Source organism: Pongo abelii, chromosome 16, assembly GCF_028885655.2.
Source record: "Pongo abelii isolate AG06213 chromosome 16, NHGRI_mPonAbe1-v2.0_pri, whole genome shotgun sequence".
In the NCBI taxonomy this organism is placed as follows: Eukaryota; Metazoa; Chordata; class Mammalia; order Primates; family Hominidae; genus Pongo; species Pongo abelii.
Window position 1 is genome coordinate 38,029,974 of NC_072001.2, and position 25,500 is coordinate 38,055,473.

A 25,500-nucleotide genomic window follows, 5' to 3' on the forward strand; every position below is an offset into this window, starting at 1 on the left:
TTGTATCCTAAAAAAAGACTGACATTAAAAAAGATTATTTGAAAGAATCATTTCATCAGTATTCTTTGAAAATTGGCTAGTTTTATATTAATTAATTAGTTATTTCTTTAGTCAAATATTTGCTGCATGCCTACTATATGTTAGGCATTGTGCCAGGTGTTGGAAAGACAATGGTGAATATTGCTGTGTGCTCCCTGCTTCCAGTTCTCATTCTAATTATATATCATAAAGGAAGAAGAAAAGGAAAGCCTTCCTATTTTGTAGATTAAAAATAACAACATCCATGCCTCTGTTCATGGATTAAAAAAAGAAAAAAATAATAAAAATAAAAATGACAAAATTGTATCATCTTGAAGCAAGTCTGCAATTGTTTTATGTAAAAAATACTTAATATTTGGTATGTACTTGGATAACATGATGATTGCTTTAAGGACCAAAGAGAATAACTTATTTTTCTAATTGTGGAATATATTATAATTAAAGAACAAAGTTGTAAATTATAAAAATATATAAAAAAGAAAACTAAAATCACCTGCAATTATACCAATAATTTCCCTCTTTTTTTTTTTTTTTTTACCATTTCTGTCATTTTGGTATAATACTTACCAGTTGATTTTCCATGTGCATATGTATACACACATATTTTACCTGACTAGGCTCATACTGTATAAATATTTTCATATTTTTTCTATTTTATGAGTATTTATATTTAATTTAAAATTCTGCAAAAATTATACTTGATGTCTGAATTTCATTGTATCATTCTTTTTTTCTCCCCAAATTCTAGCAAAATCTTACATTATCCTTCACCGGATAATCTACCCTATCTCTATTATTGGAATATTCCTAGTCATATTTGGTTCATAGAAATACTGGGGTTAGTTTTATGTTTATCTGTTCCATTCAATTGATCTTTGTATGGATTCTAGGTGCAGTAGTACCATACCACTCTAAATATTGTAGTGCAAGAACATATTTTCATATTTAATCAATTCTATTCCCCTTTATAATGTTTTAAAAATTATCTTTTGCTATTCTGAATCCTGACCATTTAAAAAGTTATTTCATGTTTTTAAAATAATACCACTAGGATTTTGCCTGATATACTAAAGGCATACCTGTACATTAATTGCTATCTTTACAATATTCCCATTTAGAAGCATAATTCTTGACATTTATTTGTCTTTTTGCATGTTGCTCAATAAAGTTTTATAATTCCTTCCAGACAAGAGTCTTGTGCAATTCTTATTCAGGATATTACCGGGTATTTGATAATTGAGATTATTACCACAAATTTATTTTTCTTCTTTCCCACCCCCAAATCAAGATAGTGATGTATTTAAAAATTTAAAATATATTATATATTTTCTATCCTGCCATTTTAACTAATTCTTTTCAGTACAAGTGGTTTTTTTAGTTGATCCATTTGGGTTTTTCTATGTTGAAATGTGTTCAACGTAACTATACATTTATGTAAGGTAGGAGCCTGAAACTGTACTAGAAAAAGTCTGTTATGTCAGTCCATTCCCATTATCTCAACTTAGCATATTCTTCTGAAATAGGGTGAATAAGCCCTGATGATATATTTCCTGAAAATGAGAATTTTCTTTCCTTTTTTGTAGCACATCTTTTATAAGTTCATTGCAGTACTGAATTGTCTAGAACTTCCAGAATAATCTTAAATTATAGATATAATCTATCTATATATAATCTTAAAATATAGAATTCTGTGCATTCTTGCCTCATTCCAGATATTGATGTAGACTGTCTCTGCTATTTACAATATAGTGGCTGTTTTCTAGGCACGTTTGAAAGGCCTTCATCATGCATAAACAATAAATAGTAACTGTATTAATTCACTTCTAATGGTATTGAGAAGATCAAGGATGGTGGCTATACAGCAGAACTTTCATGTTACCACAGAGAGTTTACCAAATAGAAGGCCTCACCTTCTTTAATAATTCTTAGAGGAAGCAACAAGTTCTGTGTTTCCTGAAGTAATTGCTGTATTTATTGGAATGTTCAAAACAAGCTTCCAATCTAGAATGTGCTCAACATAAATAAATTTCCACTTAGGGGAGAAGCCTGCAACTGTATTAGAAAATGTTGTATTATTTTAGCCTATTACACCTGCAACATTGACCCAACTTATCATATTCTTCCAAGACAGTGTAAACTAGCCCTGAGCAGTCACTGGATATGTTTTAGCTCTAAAGCAGTTTCAGAATATCATTTAGAGCTCAATGAATTTTATTGACACTAGCATTCTTTTGTACAGCATCTTTCTCTAAGATCAGGTGATACCATTCAATCAAATATAATTTTTAAATGGGTTTTCAGTAGCTGGTCATTCAGTGACAGGTCAGTTTTTGTATGCAGGCTGATCTTGTTCAGCAATTATTATTATTTTTTAAACATGAGAGGAGACACAACCAGCACACAGAAATAACGTATTTTCTCTTGCTTTTAACAGAGTCAATGTCCCGAGAAGGAGAGAGGCGCTAATATACCTGAGCACTTCAGTGAGAAAGATGGAAAATCACTTACAGTGCTCAAATAAAAAGATTGCTTCAGGGAAAAAGGAGTCTAAAAAAATCTGTTGTGGTACATAGCTCTGCCAGGTATTTCTTTCCCATGTCTGTGGGCAAGTAAATATAATTTTCCTTCACTTTCCATCATGGGAATAAAAAGGAAACATTAATAGTTTTTAAAAGTTATATATAGATATAGATATAGATATAAATATCTTATTTTCTGTAGGTAAACACTGTTAATAGTATCTCATGTATTTAAAATGTCTTACTGCTTGATTCAGATGTCTTATTTTCTAAAATTCATCTGAGCAATTTGTGTTCTTTTCTGCCAAACATTTCATTGGATTCACAAATAAAACAATATAACATCTTTAAACAAGGAGTGGTAATCTTTTTCAATTACACTATGGAATGATATATTCAAAAAAAAGAAATTTATTTATAAGCACTTCCAGGGTGCCACTATTCCCCATTTGACCCACGTTAAATATTCTCATTACAGTCACTACAAATGAAACATACCACTCTGAGATGAAAGATCCAATGCTACCTAGTCATATGAATGTACCGTATGTTCTCAACGTGGATCATAAGTAAACTGCATTTTAATAACTCAAATTATTGCAAATTCAAAACAATATATAGCTACCAAATAAATGTCATAAACCTGATATGCAGCATAAACAGCAACCTGCATATTTTAGCTGTTAAAATTATGATGGAGTATTTTAGCTATTAAATTTATGATTAAATTTATGAATCACATGATTTCATACTGATATTTTTCAAAACTCAGCTTTCTGTGAATAACATAACCAATTATATTAATTAATCTGTAGGAAAGCATTGACAATGCAATCTAGGGCATAGCATTTTGATAATGTAACAGCACAATTTTTGTTAATGTCAGCCATCACTTTGTACCTTTAAAATTCTACTTTTTCATTAATTGTCAGACTCTTGAGTAGTCTTTTGGTGGAGATCTTATATTATGTTTTAAAAGGAGGCCTGTTTTCAATTAACACTTCCTTGACAAGGTACAACAATATCGTACATCTAAATTTTTATTTATTTTTCTCTTTCATTGTTAGCAATCCTTTAAACTTGAAAATATTTTTTCTTCTCTCTGATTTTACATTTGGCAAACATCAATCTTTCCTGTACTTAAGTGCACCATAGTTGACAGGCTGCTTTTGTTAAAGAATGTCAGCTTATACACTGCCTTAATATGCCAAAATTATTCAGCAGCGTGATCAATTACCATCATCCTGTCTTCAGAAATTAAGGCTTGGAAAAAAATTTGTTTCAGATAAATTTGATTAAAGCAAAGTCCAAATAACTCAGGGCTAAATTTAGAAATTTATTATTGGGCGTCCTCTTATTATTTCCCCTGTAAGCATATGACATCTTTAAAGAAGATTAGTTGGATACATATTCTAGTGCCCTTAAAATATAAAGAAAATTTGCTTTCACCCAGGACTTGGTTATCTGAAATGCAATTTTAACATTCTTAGTTTGTCTAAAAAAATGTTGGAGGCCATATATAATTCTAAGAACACAAATTAAATGCTGAGATGTAGTTTTCATGTCTTATTTTTAGGAACGTATGATCTTTTTTGAGGGGACAAGATGGGTTATGCCCAAAACTCTGGATAAGAACTTTCATGAGAAAAACCTCTAGCAAAATACAGTAAAAGGAGTAATTGAATCACTATAAATGTAATCAAACTCCTGCGTTCTAGAGACTTTTTCTTTTCTCCGTCAAAGAAGTGATATAACATAGTCTCTCCCAACATACAAAATTTAAAATAATAGGGGAGAAATGAAATCTTCCTAAAACAACCACAACATAACCACATTGAAGAGTTGCCTGTGAGGAAGTTTTCTTGTTTGGTTATTCAAAGTAATAGCTGTGTTTGTGTCTGTCTGCATTTTGCTGTCTCTCAATGTATAAGTGAATACAGAAGGAAGAGAGACAAAGGAAGAGAGAAACACGGACAGTGAGAAATTGAGAAAAGATCAGGGAAGGTTAAGGGCTGCAAGTGTAGATACAAAGTTCAGAGTAAAAATTCTTCCAGAATTCTATTGGAAAGCACTCATATATGTGATTCCATAAATAAAGGACATAAAAGGCTTTATTAACCACAAAATACACGTCTTTTATATTACCTAGACTTTGATTTTTTAAAAAAACAAAATACATGTAAAATATTTCAAATTCCATACCAATTCAATGAATGCTGGTCTTTTTGTTGGTTTATTATTGGTCCTGAGAGTTCTATCAGAATATTCTCTATGCCATTTTAATCATTGAAGTAGTCCTAGAGTTTTGAAGGTAGCTGGAGTTATCAGGGTGTATTTTGTCCATTTGTACTTGCCAGGGCAGTAGGAACACAACTGCTGTTATTTTGACCTAAATCATACAGTAGAGTCTATCTTGAATGGGATATGTTTACATAGGTCTAACTTACTTTATCCTCTTGGCCCATTGAACACTATAAGATATTTTAAATTAAATAAAGCTTGGCCAACTTACTCTTTCAATATAATTTACATAGCCTATTTTTATAAGAATCCTTTAAAAAGATTGATCTTATCAAAATTTAGTATAAAGTTTCTATTTGATTAGTGGGATTACACTACTATTTTGAAAGCATATAACTAAATTTTTATATTTCCAATTGTCTTTTTGGATGTACACCACTCTGTTTTATTTCTCAATATAGCAATCAACATTGAGTTTTTGCTATGTGCAAGACAGTGTGCTAGAATAAATACTGAGAATTGAGTGGTGTCAGTCATTAATGAAGGTAATAAATTTATAACTACATGTAAAAACCTTTAGTTTCTAACCTTTGTAATATTTTCACAATAACAAATCCACAATTTAAAAAATAATCCCACTGTCGGGCAATATGTATTGATTCTTGGTTTGGAAAAAGTGGTCACTACCATTAAATAATTTATATTGCTTTCTAAATAAAATAGCAAGCCACCTTGAGGTACTATCAGAGAGCTCCTAGCAGTCTTTAAACACGTGCCAGACTTCAGTAACAGATTTGGTAGTATTTGAGAAATAAAGCAATGGTAATAGAAGTTTTAGAATGACTAAAACTATCATTCGTAACTTTGTGATTGCAAAAATAAGGCATGGCTATATGCTTTTAGTATGCATTTAAACAATACAAAAATATATATGATAAAAAGTGAAGTCCTCTGGATTTTGTTTATTTTTACTAGTGTGAATATGATTTTGGAATGATGCCAAAGATTTTGGAGGCTGGTACGTTAAGGATACTACAACCAGCATTAACCCTTCTTCAAATGACTGAATTCCAAATGGAGAAAATAAAATTTAATTGGAACCTGAATCACATCATTATGTCCTTATGTCCACAGTTATATTAGAACATAATTTTAGGAAATCTATTGAGAGTAGAAACTTATGAAAGAGGCAAATGTAAAGAGACCTAAGACTGCTCTTTCCCTCTCTGCCTCCTACAGGACAAAGGTGATAATGCAGGGGAAATGCTGTGGAATCTTTGCTTCTGTCACTTCTGAGATCCTATCTTGAACTTAGTAAGTGTCTGCTCCAAATATTGTTTTTAACTTTAAAATACTCAAGACCAAAGTGATAGCTTAGTCAGAATTCAGATAAGTAACCACAAAGCCTTGAAAGAGAAATACCCATCACATATTAACTGAAAGATAATTAATGCTAAATTCACACACTGATATGATTAAATGGATACATGGTAACTAAATACTTTATTTGCCAATTACTTTAGAAACTAAAGGTATTAAAATTCAGAATTCAGAGTCCTTGTAATATTCTTATACAATAAATATTTGGAATAGTTCCATTTATCAATAATGCCATCTGTCCTATCCAATACAAATGGACTACAACCATAAGCCTCCTTTCCCCATTGATCACTCTGATGAATGAGGCATAACAACTCATAAAACCATCATATCATATGACACTGCCATTAAAAAGATATGGAAAAAGGAGAAACACAAGATAATACTTAATTTGAAACTCAATTTAGTAAAGCTTTTTTTTTAAGATAGATTCTCACTCTGTTGCCCAGGCTAGAATGCAGAGGTGCGATCATAGCTCATTGCAGCTGTGACCTCCTAGGCTCAAGTGATCCTCCCACCTCAGCCTCCTAAGTAGAAGGGCCTACAGGTGTGTGCCACCATGCCCAGCTAATTTTTTGATTTTTTTTGTAGAGACAGGGTCTTGCTATGTTGCCAGGGCCGGTCTCGAACTCCTGGGCTCAAGGGATCCTCCCCCCTGGCCTCCCAAAGTGCTGGAATTAAAGGCATGAGCCATCAAGCCCGACCTGAATTAGTAAAAACAACCAACATTATGATCCTAAAAAGTATCTGCATGTTGAATAACATTGTGTCAGTCCTGTACTCACTTAGCACCTCCAAAGAAAACCAAAGAACCAAAAGATTCCTGGAAAGAGTACAATGGCTTATTATGATATGTTTTGGTTACTATACTAATCATTCCAATAAGAATACACTCTATTATTACTATAATAATCATCCCCATGAGAATATCCTTTAGGCAGGGGTAATTAAATTAAAAACACTTTTCTTTCACTTCATAGAAAATTATAAAATGATAATTTAACATCTAATAGCAAGTTGTTTTTAAAGCAAAATTAGATACATTCTTTATAACTTGTAATACACTCTATAGATTTCAACTGCGCAAAATGATCTTTCCCAAACTAATTTTCTTCTTAGCTATAAATGTATTTTCTTAAAATAATGACAGATGATGATTCTGTAGCAAATTACTGTAAGTAGTGCCTAACTTGACATTAACTAAACTGGAAATTAAATACCACAACTGGAATTCTCAAATTTTCTTTTTGATGTGGGAATTTGTAATACATTTAGTTATAAGATGAGTATAGTTGGCATGCCTAGAAATTACCTTTATTTTTCAAGCTCTGTTATGATGACCAGAACTTGTTTTGCCTACTAGCCTCACTGAAAATATTCTATAAACTGTTTACTGGTGAAACTCATGTTAAATTGGGATCCACATCTGTGGATAAGTGAGAAGAAATACATTATGAATAAATATGTTTATAGTAAAACTTAAGTTTAGCTTAAATAATTTGAAATTTTATATCATTTTATTTTTAGCTTACATTGAATACCAAACGAAGTCCCTGGAGGTGGTGGCGGGGGAGATTCTGTGAAATAACTCAATTTCAAATGTGTCAGCCACAGCAAAAATAAAATAAAGCACAAATTCAGAAAGTATTTTCTCTATCAGTTGAAGAAAGCAACATTTAGAAGAATTCCATAGACCCCAGGAGTTATGGGAAAAGACTCTCAGATATGCAAGCAAGCCTTAGACACAATCAGATTCATTAAAACCACAAGTGTCATAATTAAATTAAGAGGCAGCTAGAGCTGACTGCTTGCAAACTCCACCTGTTAGCAGGTGCAGCATCTAGAAGGCTCATTCAGGAAAACCAGGGTACTAACTCCAAAAAAGGTTTGCCAAATCTGCAAGAGGCAGCATGACCTCATCTTCCCTTCTGATCAAAAGAGACACTAGCAGTTCCACAAATGTGAAAGCACATAATTTAGAGAAATGTCGTGTTTGAGCCACTGATTCTTATCTGTTACTATGCCAGTGCTACATGATTTTAATTGTATCTTTACAATATATTTTAATATTTGGCGGTGTAAGACTTTCTTATTCTTCCTCTTCTCTTTCCCCATACCCCTCTTATTTCTTCTTTTGGCAAAAACTTTCAGGCTATTTTTGCCAGCTTTATTCTTTTTTATATACACTTCAGAACCATTTTGTTAAGTGTATTCCATGGGAGACTTGATTCTAATAAAATTAAATTTATTTTAAAAATAAAATTGTAGAAAACAGGTATCTTTAAATTATTTTAAATCAGAAACAAGGTATATCTTTTCACTTTTTAAAAGTGTCATACTCCCAGAAAGATTTATAGTTTTCTTTAGAGCAGTCCTGAAATTTCTTAATAGTTTTCATGCTACTGTGCACATGGTCTTTTTCCCCCATTAGATTTTTTAAGTTGGTTACTGCTGATAGTTAGAAGGTAAAAGATTTTCGTTATATTTCCTTTTTACTTAGCAATCTTATTTAACTCATATTAATTTTTCTCATAGTTCATGTCTCATGGGTTTACTAGGTAGATAATATTATCTGCAAATAATGATGGTATTGCCAATGTAGTTCTTAACCTCAGCAAAGAACAGATACTTGTTCCTTCTATATTCTAATCGTCAGCTTACTCAATTGTTTAACTTAAAAGTCTTACTTTCCAATGATGTGATAGTATAAATTATGGCATAATCTAAAGTCAATATATTTCAGAAACTACTTTTGATATCTGTGGGATAACTAAAAGTTCCAACCCCACACCAGGGCACAGATATCATATTAGAAAACAAAAACTCAGTTACTATTTTAGAAGAATGGAAAAAATGTGGTCCTTTTTAAATGTTCTTGGAGAAATAAGATGAATCTTAGCCCAAGTGAATAAAATATCAGAAAAATTACCTCCCTCACCAGAAAGCATAATGTGATACATGGGCAGAAATATTTTTAAATAGTATATTTCAACAGTTTCTAAAAACTTTAAGCTGCTTGTAAAGAACTCTTAACTTATTGCATTGGGGAATTAAGATAAAATTAGTGATGACTATAAGTTTCTATCAAGTAATTTTCTTTCTCAATTGTGCACAGCCAATTACGAGGCAGAACATAACAGCTCAATCAAACCTTATTATTCCAGATTTAGTTCAAACCCTTATGAAGTGCACTGAGACTTGATATTGTCTGAATAAAACCTTTTCATAAATTGCTCTTTGGTAGGCTAGAAATAAAATAGATACTGTAGGTACCTTTTAATAGGTCTTTAAGTTCTGCCAGGTATCCAGAGCAATGGCAGTGAGCTGGCTGTTCATTAACATAACATTTCATAACAGTGAACCATGAAAGTGTGCTGAAGTCTGGTGCTTCTGTGTGCAGCTTCCAGGATTTTCAGGGTACGGCTTAAGGACAGAGTAGCTTTTGTTTGTATTCCACCATGAACAAATTTCATTGTGCAAGGTACCAGGGCAATTTGCCCAGTAAGATACAGGACTTCTCCAACCTGAAACAGGAAAGGGAAATTAAGGACTGAAATAAGAAAACACTACTCTCTTCATTCAAGCTATTTCCCGAGTTCTTACTTAACTGGACAAATGGTGATAATATCTACTTTGGTAGGTTATTCTGGGGATTAGATGTATACAAAATATCTATTATACAGAGTTTAGAGCCAGAGCATAATTTCATTTGATTCTCACAAATCCACTGTTGGCACTATTATTATACCTATTTTAACGACAAGTGCACTGGAACTTGGAGAAGTCAAGTAGAAATTTATTATTATATTGTTATTAGCCATCATTATTGTTTCTGAATTAAGACTTTGCCCCCAGTGCAACAAAGTTGACTGAGTTTACTCATGGACCAATAAAGGTACAGCGGGAATAATTAACCACTGTATTTGTTTTAGAGGGCAAAATTAATACAAGGATGATCAGTCATACACTACTTCATATGTCATACACTATTTTAAATAGTGTATAAACAGTCATGCACTATTTTAAGACCCAGTCATATTCTGGGCCTTAAAAGAATTAGTTCTGAGTATATGTGATAACACTTTTATAATATCATAATATATGCCCCAATTAGTTGGACACAGATCTTACTAGGATATTATTTATCCTTGAGGAACATTTAAAATAGGACTAGGAGAAAGATCTTCCTTCAAGTCTGTGTGTTCCTCAAGGGTGGCACTGTGTTTATGGGATGGGGGCTGTGGGTTTCAGGTCATGAAAGCAAGATTTCAAATATGTGTCTTTAAAGTTGAAAATGAATTTGCATCTTATCATTTCACAGACTAATGCCACGGAATTTTTGGCTCCTAAGGACATAGATAGATCACTATTTTTTTTTTTGCAAATCAGCCTCTATAATTGGACATAAGTGATATGAGACCTTTTTTACAAAGCATCTGCTACTTTTTCTGTTGAGACGTTTACTAGATCTTGCTCCAAAAGAGCAAGGAGATAATAAAGGCTCTTTACTCTTTTCTGATTTTCATAAAAATTCTGTGATAAAACCCTGTTTTTTCACTATTGGAAAGAGTAAACACATGAACTATTTAGTATATATAGATCCCGAATACAGAGTGGTGGTGAATAAAAACTTTTTTCTTTCCCTATTACCAGAATGTGTAAATTATTTAATAGAGACTTTGCTAAACTTTTACCACAACTAAAAATTCCTCAGTATTAAAGCTCAGTGAAAAGAAATCTCAGTGCCTGAAGACAAGGAAATCAAACCATGTGACAGTCCCATATGCAACTCCAAATCTGTCCTCATAACTGTCTGTAGAGCTCACAAAAGAGTCACACATGTAGCTATTGGAAGAATATCTTACACAATTTGGCACACAAGTTCTAAGATTAGCAGCTGAAGAGGGGGAGGAGGAAGAGAGGAGCATAATACATTAACTGACACCCATCCACTATCTTTCTAAATTGTTTGGAATGTTAAAAATATTGTTTTGATCAATCTATATATACATCCTCAAATTTGAAAGAGAAATTCAAAGCATGTTGTGGTTGAAAGAACAAATGGTTTTTAAAAAAACACTATGAAATATATGTCACTGAACAAGGGAGTCCAGCCAGCTCCCAAGTGGCATGTTAACATGATGAAAAGCAAATCCAGGATGCTGTGAATCAAAGAGGCATGGGTCTATTTTTAAAAAGGCCTGTGTCTCCCCACCCTGTTTGCCAAGTACAATTTTTTTTGGAGTAGCCCAGCGTCCAAAATAGGTAAGCATTTAAATGTTCCAGGGATTACCTGTCCAACACTTGACCACCTCCTCCCTTTATAAGGCCTTCGGCTCTACATACATCATCCATGTTAATTACCAGACAAACAGAAGAGCTGTTCAACTAGTTCACTTCCCCTATTCTTGAACAGATTGTTTGAGACATAATATGAATACTAATTAATGATAAAATATCTGTGAGTGTTTTGAAATATGGACGAAGATAGCACTTTTAGAAAGGCGCCCAGATAGATCTTGTGCAACGAGCCCCACTGGTCATATGAAGGGTCAGGCTACAGCTTGGAGATATGAGAGCAAAACTGGCAGAGTTTTTGGCTCCAATTCAGTGGGAAACTGTGGACCACTTTTTTTTTTTTTGGAGGGGGGATTTACTTTCTTGTTAACCTTTTCCCTCTGTTAAATTGGAAGAGTTTAGAGTGAAAACTCTTTTCACAGACAAATGGAGAGAAAAACAGAATTTTGTTAGAGGTCAACCTGAGTAGATGGAGGAGTGAGACTTCAACATGTTTGATCCAGGATTATGGGTCTATGCTCTGCAGCAAAAGAAATACAAGCAGGTTAGGGCTGATCCAATGCTGACAATGCTGAGTGCCCAGGACCGATTCAGCCTCTGTGATGCAAGGGGCAGGGGAAAGATCGTTTAAAAGAATATGATTCCTCTTCAATTCAATCACCCTTTACAAATAGTTTGCTTAGTCTCAGAGAAGTGTACCCATAAAGATATAGGAAATATACTTTTTGTTAAAGAGCAAAGCATATTATTAGGTTGAATTATAAAGACAACTGAAATAGTACTTTTTATGATAAGAGTCTAAGTCATTGCCAAATCGTGTTGTCTCCTTTCCTTCTAAAACTGAGTATTGTACTTCCTTCCTAAAACCTTTAAAACTGGCTCTGTCTTATCTCAGAAACTTTACTCCATTAATAAACTAGTCTTTGTATTCTTCAATTTTGATATCTAATGTGAATGCTTAAATAGTGCTTTATAATTCTTTGGACTTCAGTAATTGCAATTTGTTCTAATGCCAAAGAAAAGAGAAGATTATTCAAAATTAAACTTAACAACAAAATAATTTATATTGGACATTAGAGTTGTTTTTGCATTGAATTTTAACAATGGATATGTAAAATATTAAAGAAATTCATTTGCCTCACTCAAAGAACTGAAAATGTCTCATGAAAATCTGATTTGGGAAAGAATTAAAGTTAGCCACAGTCTGCATTTCATGTATCTAGTCCTTATCTGTCTGAGGTCAGGCCTGGAATTCTTACACTTCTGTAATTAGATGATTCTTTCCAAGACTGATTCAAGGTTTGTCATGTTCCAACCTTTCTTAAGGGCAGGGGAAATGATCTCTTATTTGCATTTCAAAGCTTCTCTTTGCATTCAACTAAATTTAGAAAAAAGAGAGATGTCAACATCAAATTATGAAATGAGATACTGTTAACAGTAGTTGCCTAAGATGACAGCAAATTAAGTCCATAAATAAAGAAGGAAAAAGCATAATAAAGATAATTCATTGTAGATATGAACTTTTGTTATAACACACATTTTTATGCTTGTTTACATTTATTTGTATTTCTCTTCATATATATTAATCTTTCCCCCACCTCCCCACTAGACCTGATGTTAGTACTTTAAGGCCATAGCAAGGCTTTTCTTAAATATTTACGAAAAAAGGTCTAAGAATACCTTCTAAGTTAACTGGAGAAATACACACAATATCCTGGGACAGGTCTTTTCCTCCTGATTGGTTGAACTCTTGAGACTTAATATTTCTTGGCCTTGCTTCCCCAAAGCCATCTCACCTGGACCCCAATTACATCATACAAAGATCCAAAGTCAACTGAAAGCACCAACTGCCACTCCCAGGCCCTGTGCCTAAGGTCCAAACCCAGGCAGTGCTTACCTATCCTACATGGTGAAATACACAATAAAGCTTAAAGAAGAGGCCGGGAGCGGTGACTCACGCCTGTAATCCCAGCACTTTGGGAGGCCGAGGCGGGTGGATCACGAGGTCAGGAGATCGAGACCATCCTGGCTAACACGGTGAAACCCTGTCTCTACTAAAAATACAAAAAATTAGCCAGACGTGGTGGCGGGCGCCTGTAGTCCCAGCTACTTGCGAGGCTGAGGCAGGAGAATGGCGTGAACCCGCGAGGCGGAGCTTGCAGTGAGCCGAGATTGCGCCTCTGCACTCCAGCCTGGGCGACAGAGCGAGACTCCGTCTCAAAAAAAAAAAAAAAAAAAAAAAAAAAAAAGCTTAAAGAAGAGAGAGGCTATGTCTTCTAATTCTTCTGGGTGTCCCAAGTATCCTCATGTTGATGTTACATTGTTCATTCAGTACTACAGGCAGTAGTGTCCTCAAAAGTGACAGCTAGTAAAGTGATTTTCACATGGCTACTCTGAATTTATTAAGAGCATTCAGAATGCCACTAGAACTGGTTGAGTCCTCACCAGTTTGGAGAGTAGAATGAAAGCTGAAACAGAGATGACATACAGAATCATTAGAAGCACAAAGTACATAAGGAAGGATTTTCCTCCTTCTCATGTTTTTATGTTGCTCAGGCCCAAAACCTTGGAATCTTTCTCTAATCCTTTCTTTCTATTACTCCCCACTTTCTATCTGCCAGGATATACTGTTCTACTTTCAACATATATCCAGAATCCAACCACTTCTCATCATGTTCAGTGTTACCACTCTGATCCAAGCCACTATCATTTTTCTTCTGGATTATGGATAAAACTTCTTCTTTTTTTTTTTTTTTTTTTGAGGCGGAGTTTCACTCTTACCCAAGCTGGAGTGCAGTGGCACGATCTCGGCTCACTGCAACCTCCGCCTCACGGGTTCAAGTGATTCTCCTGCCTCAGACTCCCGAGTAGCTGGGATTACAGGCATCACCACCACACCCCACTAATTTTTTGTATTTTTAGTAGAGATGGGGTTTCACCATGTTGGCCAGGCTTGTCTCGAACTCCTGACCTCAGGTGATCCAGCCGCCTCAGCCTCCCAAAGTGCTAGGATTACAGGCGTGAGCCACCATGCTTGGCCCTGGATACAACTTCTTAATTGGTCCATCTGCTTCTACTCTTGCAAGAATCCATGCTCAACCCAGTACCTGAGTGGCCCTTGTAACATGAAAGTCAGATTAGGCCAGCCCTCTGCTCCACCTGTGAATTGAGTATGTGAATTATCATAACACCATCTTGTGCAATAATTCACAAAATAGTTTACCATTAATGCCTTTTATGGCATGTTTAAGAAGCATCATGAGGGAAGAGGAACAGTTAACTTACCTACCAAGTGGGCAAATGCACAAGATACTCTCTGTGCCACTTGCCCACTTGGTAGAGAATGTCAAAGTCAAGAGTCCCTAACAAATATTTATATAACTTATCTTTAATTCGAATTTATGAACAGATGATTGTCTAGATGTCAGAGTAATATATGACTCATAAAAGTATGCAATACCAGAACACACAGATTTAACATAGAATAAGGAAGTACATATAACCTAAACTATTTATTTTGGTGGAAAATCTTTTTTTTAGAGACAGGGTGTCACTCAGTTGCCCAGGCTGGGGTACAGTGGTGTGATCACAGCTCACTGCAGCATCAAACTCTTGGGCTCTTACTCCCATCTCAGCCTCCCAAGTAGCTAGGAACACAGGCGTGCACAACCACACCCAGCTAATTAAAAAAATTTTTTTTTTGTAGAGATGAAGTCTTGACTTGTTGGCCAGGCTGGTCTTAAACTCCTGGCTTCAAGTAATCTTCCTGCCTTGGATTACAGGTGCTAGCCACCACACCCAGCTGAAAATCCTTAACAACAGCTAACATTTACTGAGCCATTATGATATGCCATTTAATGTGCTAGGCATTTTACCTGCATAATTTCATTTAATTCTCACAAATCCACTGTTGGCACTATTATTATACCTATTTTAATGGTGAGTGCACTGGAATTTGGAGAAGTCAAGTAAATCACTCAAGGTTATACAGGTGGGACACGGCAAACCTGGGACACAATTATAAGGATGTTTGATGGCAATGCCTGTGCAGTCTTAACTACTAAGTCATATTACTTTTAATTTCCATAGGCATTTCTCTTATCTTTGGCTCTAGTGCTTGATCCAATGTTGGATATGAAACTTTCTATACATTGGTACAGTTTCAGCAAAGTTAGTACAGTTTCAGAGAGTTAAATAACTTTTCCAAAATTCTAAAGAATAATGCAAAGTTAGAGTCAGATTAGCATGGTAGATAGAGCTTGAATTTTAGAGTCAGCAAGACCTGGGTTGTGGGCCTTTGGACAGGTTACCCTGTGAAACCAGTTTTCTTATCTGTGAAATGACAATTATGCTATCTGTATATAGAATGCTCAGTATTTTGCAGACAATATACCAATAGTCACTGTTAATCTCTAATGTTGAATCATTTGAAAACCATATGATCTCACAAACAAAGCAAATGTTTTGATAGTATATAGATTTGTTTTCTTTATATACTTGGTAGCTTAATTATTCATGAATTATAACAGTAATTTTTTCTTCAACTCTGACTCTCACCTTATTTTCATATTCAATGCTATTGGTTTAGTCACATGACTGAATTAAAACTTATTGCTTCTTACAATAGTCTGATAAATTACTAATGAATAATTTAATACTAGTAAAGAGATTAATGAGTTCTTAAATTATAACAAATTATTATTCTATCACAGGTTACAGTTATATGTAGCGTAGAACTAATTATGGTGATTTACTTATTTAATCAGTAAATTTTTACCAAGTGTCTATATGTGCTGAGCACTGAACTCTTTGCTAGATATTTAATATGAAAATACACCATCCCTACTCTGAATAAACAGTCTAGCGGGAAGACATTCATGCCAAGAGGGCCATTGAATCATTTGGAAAACCAGTAAAAAGGTACCACAATTGATCAATCAAAAAACAAGTTGCTGAACTGGGGCAATGGCAGTGGGTTGACATAGAGGGCCCTTATATCTACTGGCAATATTCAGTAAGTAGAACTGATGGCATGTGATTCTAGATGAGATGTATATTTGGGGAGGGCAGAATGTAAAGGAAAGGATCTAGGCTGACTCATGGGTTTCTATTTGATCTAGAGACACAACTTGTAAAAGTGGTGTGCTAAACAAAAGTATTTTCTCCTTAAAATCTAACTCGTGGAATCATCAGTGATATTTGAATCAATAATAGCAAATGTAAGTGATAATAATGTTAAGTTTAAGTAGAGGAGGACAAATAGAAAAAAATTTTAAAAATAAAATGCTAACAAATGTAACTAGCTACATCACCACCATATAAATTAGGTGCAATGCTTTATGACGATAAAAATCACTTGAAGTATAAGCAAAAATTTAGGTTTAGATTAGATAACCTTGCATTTTCATTTCTCCTGTGATTGACAGCAAATATCCAATCTCCCATGTTAGCAGTGGATATTTAGAAGGCATACCAATGTCCCTATTATTTATTTATTTATTTATTTATTTGAGACGGAGTTTTGCTCTTGTTGCCCAGGCTGGAGTGCAATGGCGGATCTCGGCTCATTGCAACCTCTGTCTCCCGGGTTCAAGCGATTCTCCTGCCTCAGCCTCCCGAGTAGCTGGGATTACAGGCACCTGCCACCACACCCGGCTAATTTTTGTATTTTTAGTAGAGACCGGGTTTCACTGTGTTGGCCAGGCTGGTCTCGAACTCCTGACCTCAGGCGATCCACCCGCCTCGGCCTCCCAAAGTGCTGGGATTACAGGCATGAGCCACTGCACCCGTCCACCAATGTCCTTATTAATGTGAGCCTCAAATACGGTTCTAACCGTTAACTTTGAGACTGGTGTCCCAGAGCCATTTCAGCACCTGTGTGCCCAACTTGCTACAATTAGAGCAAAGCCACATAGCAGGAGAAAAGTTTATATTGCAAAGGGATATACAGTTCTTTCTTGGTATCAGTGGGGGAATGGTTCCAGAGTCTCCCTTGAATACCAAAATCTGAGAATGCTCATGTCCCTGATATAAAATGGCATACACACATCCTCCCTGTATGTTTTAAGTCATCTCTCGATGACTTATAATACTTAATGCAAAGTAAATGCTATGTAAATAGTTCTTATACTGTATTTTTTTTTACCAAGTAATGACAAGAATAAAGTCTGTACGTGCTCGGTACAGGCGCAACATTTTTTTTCAAATATTTTCAGTCCTCGGTTAGTTGAATCCACAGATGCAGAGCCCACAGATACAGAGGGCCAACTGTAGTCATTGGATCGATCTGCTCTTTAAAAAGCTATTTAGAGTTTCAAGTGCAAGCTGCTTGCTGAACAAAAATCCTCAGACACAATCAACCACAGGATTTCAACCAAACTTCAAGTATTTTACAAAGAAATAATATAGTATTTGTTCAAAGAGAATGAAACACCTGTTTCTAAGGGTGACTTAAGTCAATAAGTAATAAGCTAAATCTTTGTTATGAATGCATTCTGGGGTCTGAATGACTGTTGCCCTTTCAGAGGGCAAAGTGCACAAAAGATTCAGTGACCTTCTGACTTGACAGTCAAATAACTACCATTATGTTCAGTCAATATAAGTAAGCATGGCTGACAATTTGCTAATTGGCCGCCTGTGGTCAGTCAAGTGTACTTTTGACCTTAATGAGAACCTAATCAATTAATACTCAGGGCAATAAAGACTTCTTACTGATTAAGTTAGACAGAAATCATCTTTTTCTAATAGGATGAATGCTACAAAGTGGCCAACTTTTTATTTAATATATGATAATCCTCTCTTCTTTGGACTCTCTTATTTAGGCATGGTGAAACTGAATTATGAAAGGTGAGATCTTTTGTTCAACTATGCTTAAAGCTTTTTTTTTAATTAAAAGAAAAAACCAAGCAGTGTAATTAAGATACTAAAATGAGAACGTCTGGTGTTTATTTGAATTATATGATAATCAACTGAACCTGATATGATCACGGAATTGAAAAAAAAGTATGTTTTCTTACACCAAAAGAGTCCATGTTGATATCCTTAAAAAATAATGAAAGTCACTAGAATTGTTTTTAAATCAGGGTCCTTTTCTGGCAACTACTAAGATGATAGTAGCTAGGATTCCAGAGGCATACAGTTTTCTTTTTAATTGAAAAGAAAGATGATACTATTGTCTTTCATGAAGATATTTAAAAAATGCTCTTAAAATAAAGATTTCTTTACAAGAGCAACTGTCATTTTAAGTCACAAAGTGTAGTCTTCTCTTCCGTAATGTGGTTGATATAAAGCAGCATCCTTTTATGTGCTCCGTGGAGTAGGTAAACAGCCTCTATGCTGAAATGCAGCCATAATTTGTAGGAGCTTCCAGAATTACTTTCTGTTTACAATGCATAATATCTGACTTGGCAAAGGAACAAGTTTATCATTTTAGGTTAAAAATTTATCATTTAGACACAGTGACTAAAAATTTATAATTCTCTGAGATAAGCTTTCCTCTTGAAGGCTTTGCAATTCATTTGGCTCAGACGATACTTTTGAAAATGTATGTATTTTATATAGGAAAGCAGATATGGTTCCTTTAAAAAATAGTTGAAAAGCAACAGCTGTGTATCTGCAATAACTGTTTCATGACGCTTTTAATACAGATAAATATGCAAATATGTCAGACTATTTTTAATACACCATTTTCACGCAGCCTAGTGACTGAAAACAGAGCAAACGTTCTGTGTATTTAGATTCATAATGAGAAATATACACCACTCAGAACTGGAATTATTGTCATGTTGCAGCGAGTAATAAAAAATATGTTTTTGGATGGTAAATAAAACAGTGCTAAGTCATAACAAGTACATTGACAAAGTCCAGGGAGTAGCTATTCAGTTTCTACTACCATATCATCAGTATTATTTTAAAAAACTACAATGCACTGCTCAGATTCTTCTGCTGATGGGATAATACATGTTAATATCACAAACAATAGGTAATTTTATCTAGATTCTAGTTTCTGAAGACAGGGCCAATTGGGTTTCATAATTTAGATAAGTAATTCAAGTAGTTAAATCAAATTACATTTTTTTTAGTAGAATCATATGAGAAATCCATAATGGAATTAGAATTAAGTCCCATGGGTTCAACTGAACCTTACTATGCTAAGCTTTCTTTTAATATTACCCACAATGACTTTTTTCCACATTTATTATGAAAAATGTCAAACACAAAGCAGAGTGTAATAAGGAACATCCACATACACTACCACCACTAACATTTTACTATACTTGTGATATCATGTATCTGTCTACTATAATTTTTTTCTTTTAGATTTTTGACTACTTTTAGTTTTTAAAAATAGACTATTTTGGGAGGGCAGTTTTACATTTACAGAAAAGTTGAAATACCAAGAGGTCCCACATCACCTCCCAACCTCTCCCCATAATTTCCTCTATTAACATTTTGGATTAGTGTAGTACATTTGTTACAATCAATGAGTGTCTTAGTCTGTTTTATGCTGCTGTAACAGAATACTACAGACTGAGTAATTTATTAAGAACAGAAATGAATTACTAAGAACAGAAATGAATAGTAGGATCTGTAATAATTAATTAGACCATGATGACTCCACCCTCATGAATGAACTCACAGTTCTGGAGGCTGAAAAGTCCACTATAAAGACGCCACCATCTGGTGAGAGCCTTCTTGCTGCATCATAACATATTGGTAGGCATCACACTGTGAAAGGGCAAAGAGGCAGGAGACAGGAGTGAACAAGAGTGGGGTAAACCCACTCCTACAATAATAGCATTAGTTCATTCATGAGGGTGGAGTCATCCTGGTCTAATTAATTATTACAGATCCTACCTCCCAAAACTGTTGCAATGGCAATTAAATTTCAGCACGACTCTGGAAAGGACAACCATTCACAACACAGTATTCTACCACCAACACAAGGGGCAGTATTGAAAAAAAAATTTTTTTTGAAGTATTCCACCTCTAGCCTCCCAAAACTTACACATTCATTTCAACCCGACAGCTCTCAGAGTCTTAACTCATTCCAGCATCAACTCAAAAGTCGAAGTCCAAAGTCTCATCTAAATCATCTGTGGGTGAGATTAAAGGCACAATTCATCATAAGGCAAATTCCTCTCCAGCTGTGAGTCTGTGAAATCAAAACATGCCACAAGCTTCCAAAATACCAAGGCGGAACAGGCAAAAGATGAACATTCATATTCCAAAAGGGGTAAAAGAGTAAACAACATTAAATCATAACACTCCAGAATAATCTTTCTTGGCTCCACGTCCTGCCTCCTGAACACACTGGGTAGGGGTTGGGCCCCCTAGGCCTCAGGCAGCCCCACCCCTATGGCTTTGCTGGGCTCTGCTCATGCAGCAGCTATCACAAGTTGAATTGCTGGGGCTACCTGTTGGTGGTTCTATAGTTCCAGGGTCTTAGGGGTGGCCCTATTCCCATGGCTCCACTAAGAACTTCCCTGACAGGGACTTTCTGCAGAGGCTGCACCCCCGTGGCTCCACTAAGTACTGCCCTGGTGGGAACTCTCTGCAGTGGCTCCACTCCTCTGAAAATTCTCGGCCTGGGTCTCAAGGGTCTCTGAGGTATCCTAGGTGAAGGCCACCATAGTACCAAGCTCATACACTCTGTGTCTGCAGAGTTATCACCATGTGGACCATTATGGGTCTGTATGTTCCTGAGAGAGGCAGCAGGACCACTGGTTTTGCCCTTAAGGTCCTAGATGGGAAAGACAGCCTGGAAGATCTCCTAAATGCCTTTGGGTTGTTCTCCCATTATCTTGATGAATAGCACTTGGCTTCCTTCTAGCCATACTAATCCCATTATCAAAGGGTAGCTTGGCTACCCCCTTGGTATTCTCTCCCAAGCAAGCTTTTTAATTCTGTGTATGGCCAGGTGTCAATTTTTCCAAGTGGTTACATTCTGATTTCTTTTTAATTAATTATAAATTCCATCTTTAAATCACTTCTCTTTTCTGACATTTTACTATATGCAGTTGAAAGAAGCCATGCAGCACCCTCAATATTTTGCTTAGAAATTTATTCTGTCAGATATCCCGGTTATGGCTCTTAAATTCTGCCTTCCATAAAGCCCTGGGCCATGGACACAATTCAGCCAAGTTCTTTGCCACTTATAATAAGGATGGCCTTAACTCTAATTTGCAATACCTTGTTTCTCATTTCTGAGAGTTCATTAGAATTGCTTTTACTGTTAACATTTCTATCAATATTCTGATCATGAACACTTACATAATCTCTAAGAAGTTTCAGACTTTCACCACAGCTCTCTTCTTCTGAGCCATGTAGAAGCAATTCACCAGAATTACCCATAATGCTCAATTCATGACAATATAGGATTTTTCCAGCGTTGATTTCAAAACTGTTCTACCCGCTACCCATTACTCAGTTCCAAAGTCACTTCCATACTTTCAGGTATTTGTTATGTGAACCAAAAGTATTTGAGACAGGTTTCAATCAATTTAGAAAATTTACTTTGTCAAGGTTAAGAACATGCCCTTGGCACAGTCTCAGGAGATCCTGATTACATGTGCCCAAACAAGATGGTTAGGGTACAGCTTGGTTTTATACATTTTAGGGAGACAAGAGACATCAACCAATACATGTAAAATGTACACTGGTTTGGTCTGGAAGGGTAGGACAACTTGAAAGTGGGGGCTTTCAGGTCATCGGTAGATGAGAGAGAAATGGTTGCATTCTTTTGAGTCTTTGACTAGCCTTTCACTGAATACACAATTCACATATGAACTGATACAGAAAAAGTCACTTATGGCTTAGTCTGGCTCTGGCTCAGTGAATCTGCATTTTTACATAAACAATAGGCAAGAGGAAGCAATCAGATACGCATTTGTCTCAGGTGAGCAGAGGGATGACTTTGAGTTCTCTCCTTTGTCCTGCACCTGTGAAGATAAACTATCAATTTACATTGCCAGGGTGAAATCCAACTGTTTCAGGGTAAAGATCTTGAGGCCCACAAGGAATTTCCTTGTGGGCAAATTGTGAGGGAGGTAAGTAGCTTTTTAATCTTTGTAGCTATCTTATTTAGGAATCAAATGGGAGGCAAGTTTGCCTGAGGCAGTTCCCAGCTTGACTTTTCCCTCTGGCTTAGCGATTTTGGGGTCCAAAGACTTATTTCATTTCACAGTTGTAACAAGTTATAACAACTCTCCACTCTCTAGTACCACTTTTCTTAGTTTGCTTTGTGCTGCTATATAACAGGGTACTTGACTGGGTAATTTATAATGAATGGAAACGTATTGGTTTACAGTTTTGGAGGCTGGGAAGTCTAAGATTAAAAGGCCAGAATCTTGCAAGGGCCTTCTTGCGGCATCATGCTATGGTGGAAGGCATCACATGGTAGAAGAGCAAAAAGAGGGCAAGAAAACGAGCAAGATAGGCAAATCTACTCTCCTGATAGTGAACTCACTCTCAGGAAAATAGCATTTGTCCATTCATGAGGGTGGAGATCTAATAGACTCATCATCTCTTAAAAGTCCCACCTCCCGATGACATTATAATAGCAATTAAGGCCGGGCGCCGTGGCTCACGCCTGTAATCCCAGCACTTTGGGAGGCCGAGGCGGGCGGATCACGAGGTCAGGAGATGGAGTCAGGTTTCACCCTGGCTAAGACGGTGAAACCCCGTCTCTACTAAAAATACAAAAAATTAACCGGGCGTGGTGGCGGACGCCTGTAGTCCCAGCTACTCCGGAGGCTGAGGCAGGAGAATGGCGCGAACCTGGGAGGCGGAGCTTGCAGTGGAGCGGAGATTGCGCCACTGCACTCCAGCCTGGGCGACAGAGCAAAACACCGTCTCAAAAAAAAAAAAAAAAAAAAGCGCAATCAAATTTGTCATAATTTTGGAGGGGACAAACATTTAGACTATAGCAATGAACCAATATTAAATTATTATTAATTAAAGTCTATAGTTTATATTACAGTTTCACTCTTTGTGTTGAACTTTCTGTGAGTTTTAACTAATGCATAATGAAATGTACCGTACCCACTATTACAGTTTCTTACAGAATAACGTAACTGCCTTAAAAATCCCCCGTGCTCCACCTATTCATCCCTCATTCCCTCTTCTGGAAATCCTGGCAAGCACTTATCTCTTTACTGTCTCCATAGTTTTGTCTCTTTTCAGAATGTCATAGAATCATATAGCATGTAGCCTTTTCAGATAATCTTCTTTTAATTAGCAATATGCACTTAAGGCTCATCCAGTCTCTTTGTGGCGTGATTTTAGTTTTAGTTTTGTTTTTTTTTTTTGAGACGAAGTGTTGCTCTGTCACCCAGGCTAGAGTGCAGTGGCATGATCTCAGCTCACTGCAACCTCCACCTCCTGGGTTAAAGCGATTCTCCTGCCTCAGTCTCCAGAGTAGCTAGGATTACAGGCACCCACCACCATGCCCAGCTAATTTTTGTATTTTTAGTAGAGACGGGTTTCATCATATTGGCCAGGCTAGTCTCAGACTCCTGACCTCAAGTGATCTGCCCGCCACGGCCTCCCAAAGTGCTGGGATTACAGGCATGAGCCACCACACCTGGCCTGATTTTAGCTTTGAATAATATTCCATTGGATGGATGTACTAAAGCTTGTTCATCCACTCATCTAATGAAGGACATCTTGGTTGTTTCAAATGTTTAGCAATTATGAATAAAGCTGCTATGAACATTCATGTATTGGTTTTTTAATAAATGTAAGTTTCAACTTATTTGGGTAAATACCAAGGAGCGCAGTCGCTGGATCTTATGTTAAGAATATATTCAGTTTTGTATAAAACTGCTAAACTGTCTTCTAGATGGGCTGTGCCATTTTACATTTCCACCAGCAATGAACGAGAGTTCCTCTTGTTCCATATTCTCACCAGCATGTGGTATTGTCAGTGTTTTGAATTTTGCTGTTCTAATAGGTGTGTAGTGGATTTAATAGATTTTTAAGGACACTTTGTACTTTGAAGTAAATTTATATCTACAGAAAAGTCACAGAGGTAATACAGAGAATTCCTGTATACCACTCACCAATCTCCCCAATGTTAACATCTTAAATTATCGTGGTATACTTGTCAAAACTAAGATACCAACGTTGATACACCATCAGTCACTAAACTCCAGACTTTATTCATATTCCATCAGTATTTCTATTAATGTCTCCCTTTTGTTTCAGGATCCCATCCAGGATAACACATTGCATTCAGCCATATGTCTCCTTAGTTTCCTCTGGTCTATGACAGTTTCTCAGTCTTTCCTCATTTTCCATTACCTTGACAGTTTTAAGGTGCACTGGTGAGGCATTTTGTCTCTCAATCTGAGTTTATCTGATACTTACTCAGGATTAGATCAGAATTACAGGGTAATTTGGGTAAGAATACCACAGAGGTGAAATGTCCTTCTCATCACATCCTGTAATGGGGTACGTGCAATAAAAATAACCTATTACTGGTGATGTTAATCTTGATCATTTGATTAAGGTGCTGTTTATCAGATTTGTTTACTATAAAGATGCTATTCCTCTCTTTTCATGCTCTATTATTTGTAAGGAAGTCACTAAGTCCAATCAATACTTGATGGTAGGGGATTATTTATATCAGTATAATAAAGTTATATATACGTATTTTATACTTTAAATTTTGTTGCTAAAATTGTTATAGCTTTGGCCATTGGAGACGTGTTCAGGATGGCTTTCTGTCTACTTGATGTCTCTAGCCTTTTTTTTTTTGAGTACTTCCTTACTTTCAGACACTATAACATATTTCAGGCTCATATTGTATCCTCTCTGCCCCAGATATAGAATCAGCCATTTCTTCAAAAAGTCCAGATTTTTTCTATTAAGGTATGGTATTTTGAAACAAAGATCCAGGTACTAGGTCTGCTTGCTGTCACTGGTGTGTTACCACAATGATTTACTTATCTTTGAACTAAGATTATAACATGAGGAGGTATAATTTGAAAATTTGACTTTTCTTAAATTTAAATACCTGAGA

General features: G+C 35.7%; 1 protein-coding gene and 1 long non-coding RNA gene across 4 annotated transcripts in view; both read right to left on the reverse strand.

The window, feature by feature from the left end:
- The window catches only part of LOC134760258 (uncharacterized), a 49,652-nt gene extending 35,951 nt beyond the window's left edge, over positions 1-13,701 (reverse strand). Inside the window, exons 1-2 of one of the 3 annotated variants that reach the window (XR_010137444.1) lie at positions 13,158-13,685; positions 9,453-9,703 (exon numbers count right to left, since the gene is read on the reverse strand). This is a non-coding gene — a long non-coding RNA (uncharacterized LOC134760258). Of the gene's footprint in view, positions 1-538; positions 9,704-13,157 lie in introns of those variants that run through there. The other 2 variants (XR_010137445.1, XR_010137443.1) reach the window with 2 other exon arrangements.
- The window catches only part of DPH6 (diphthamine biosynthesis 6), a 450,913-nt gene that overhangs the window by 98,179 nt on the left and 327,234 nt on the right, over positions 1-25,500 (reverse strand). The window lies entirely within an intron of this gene.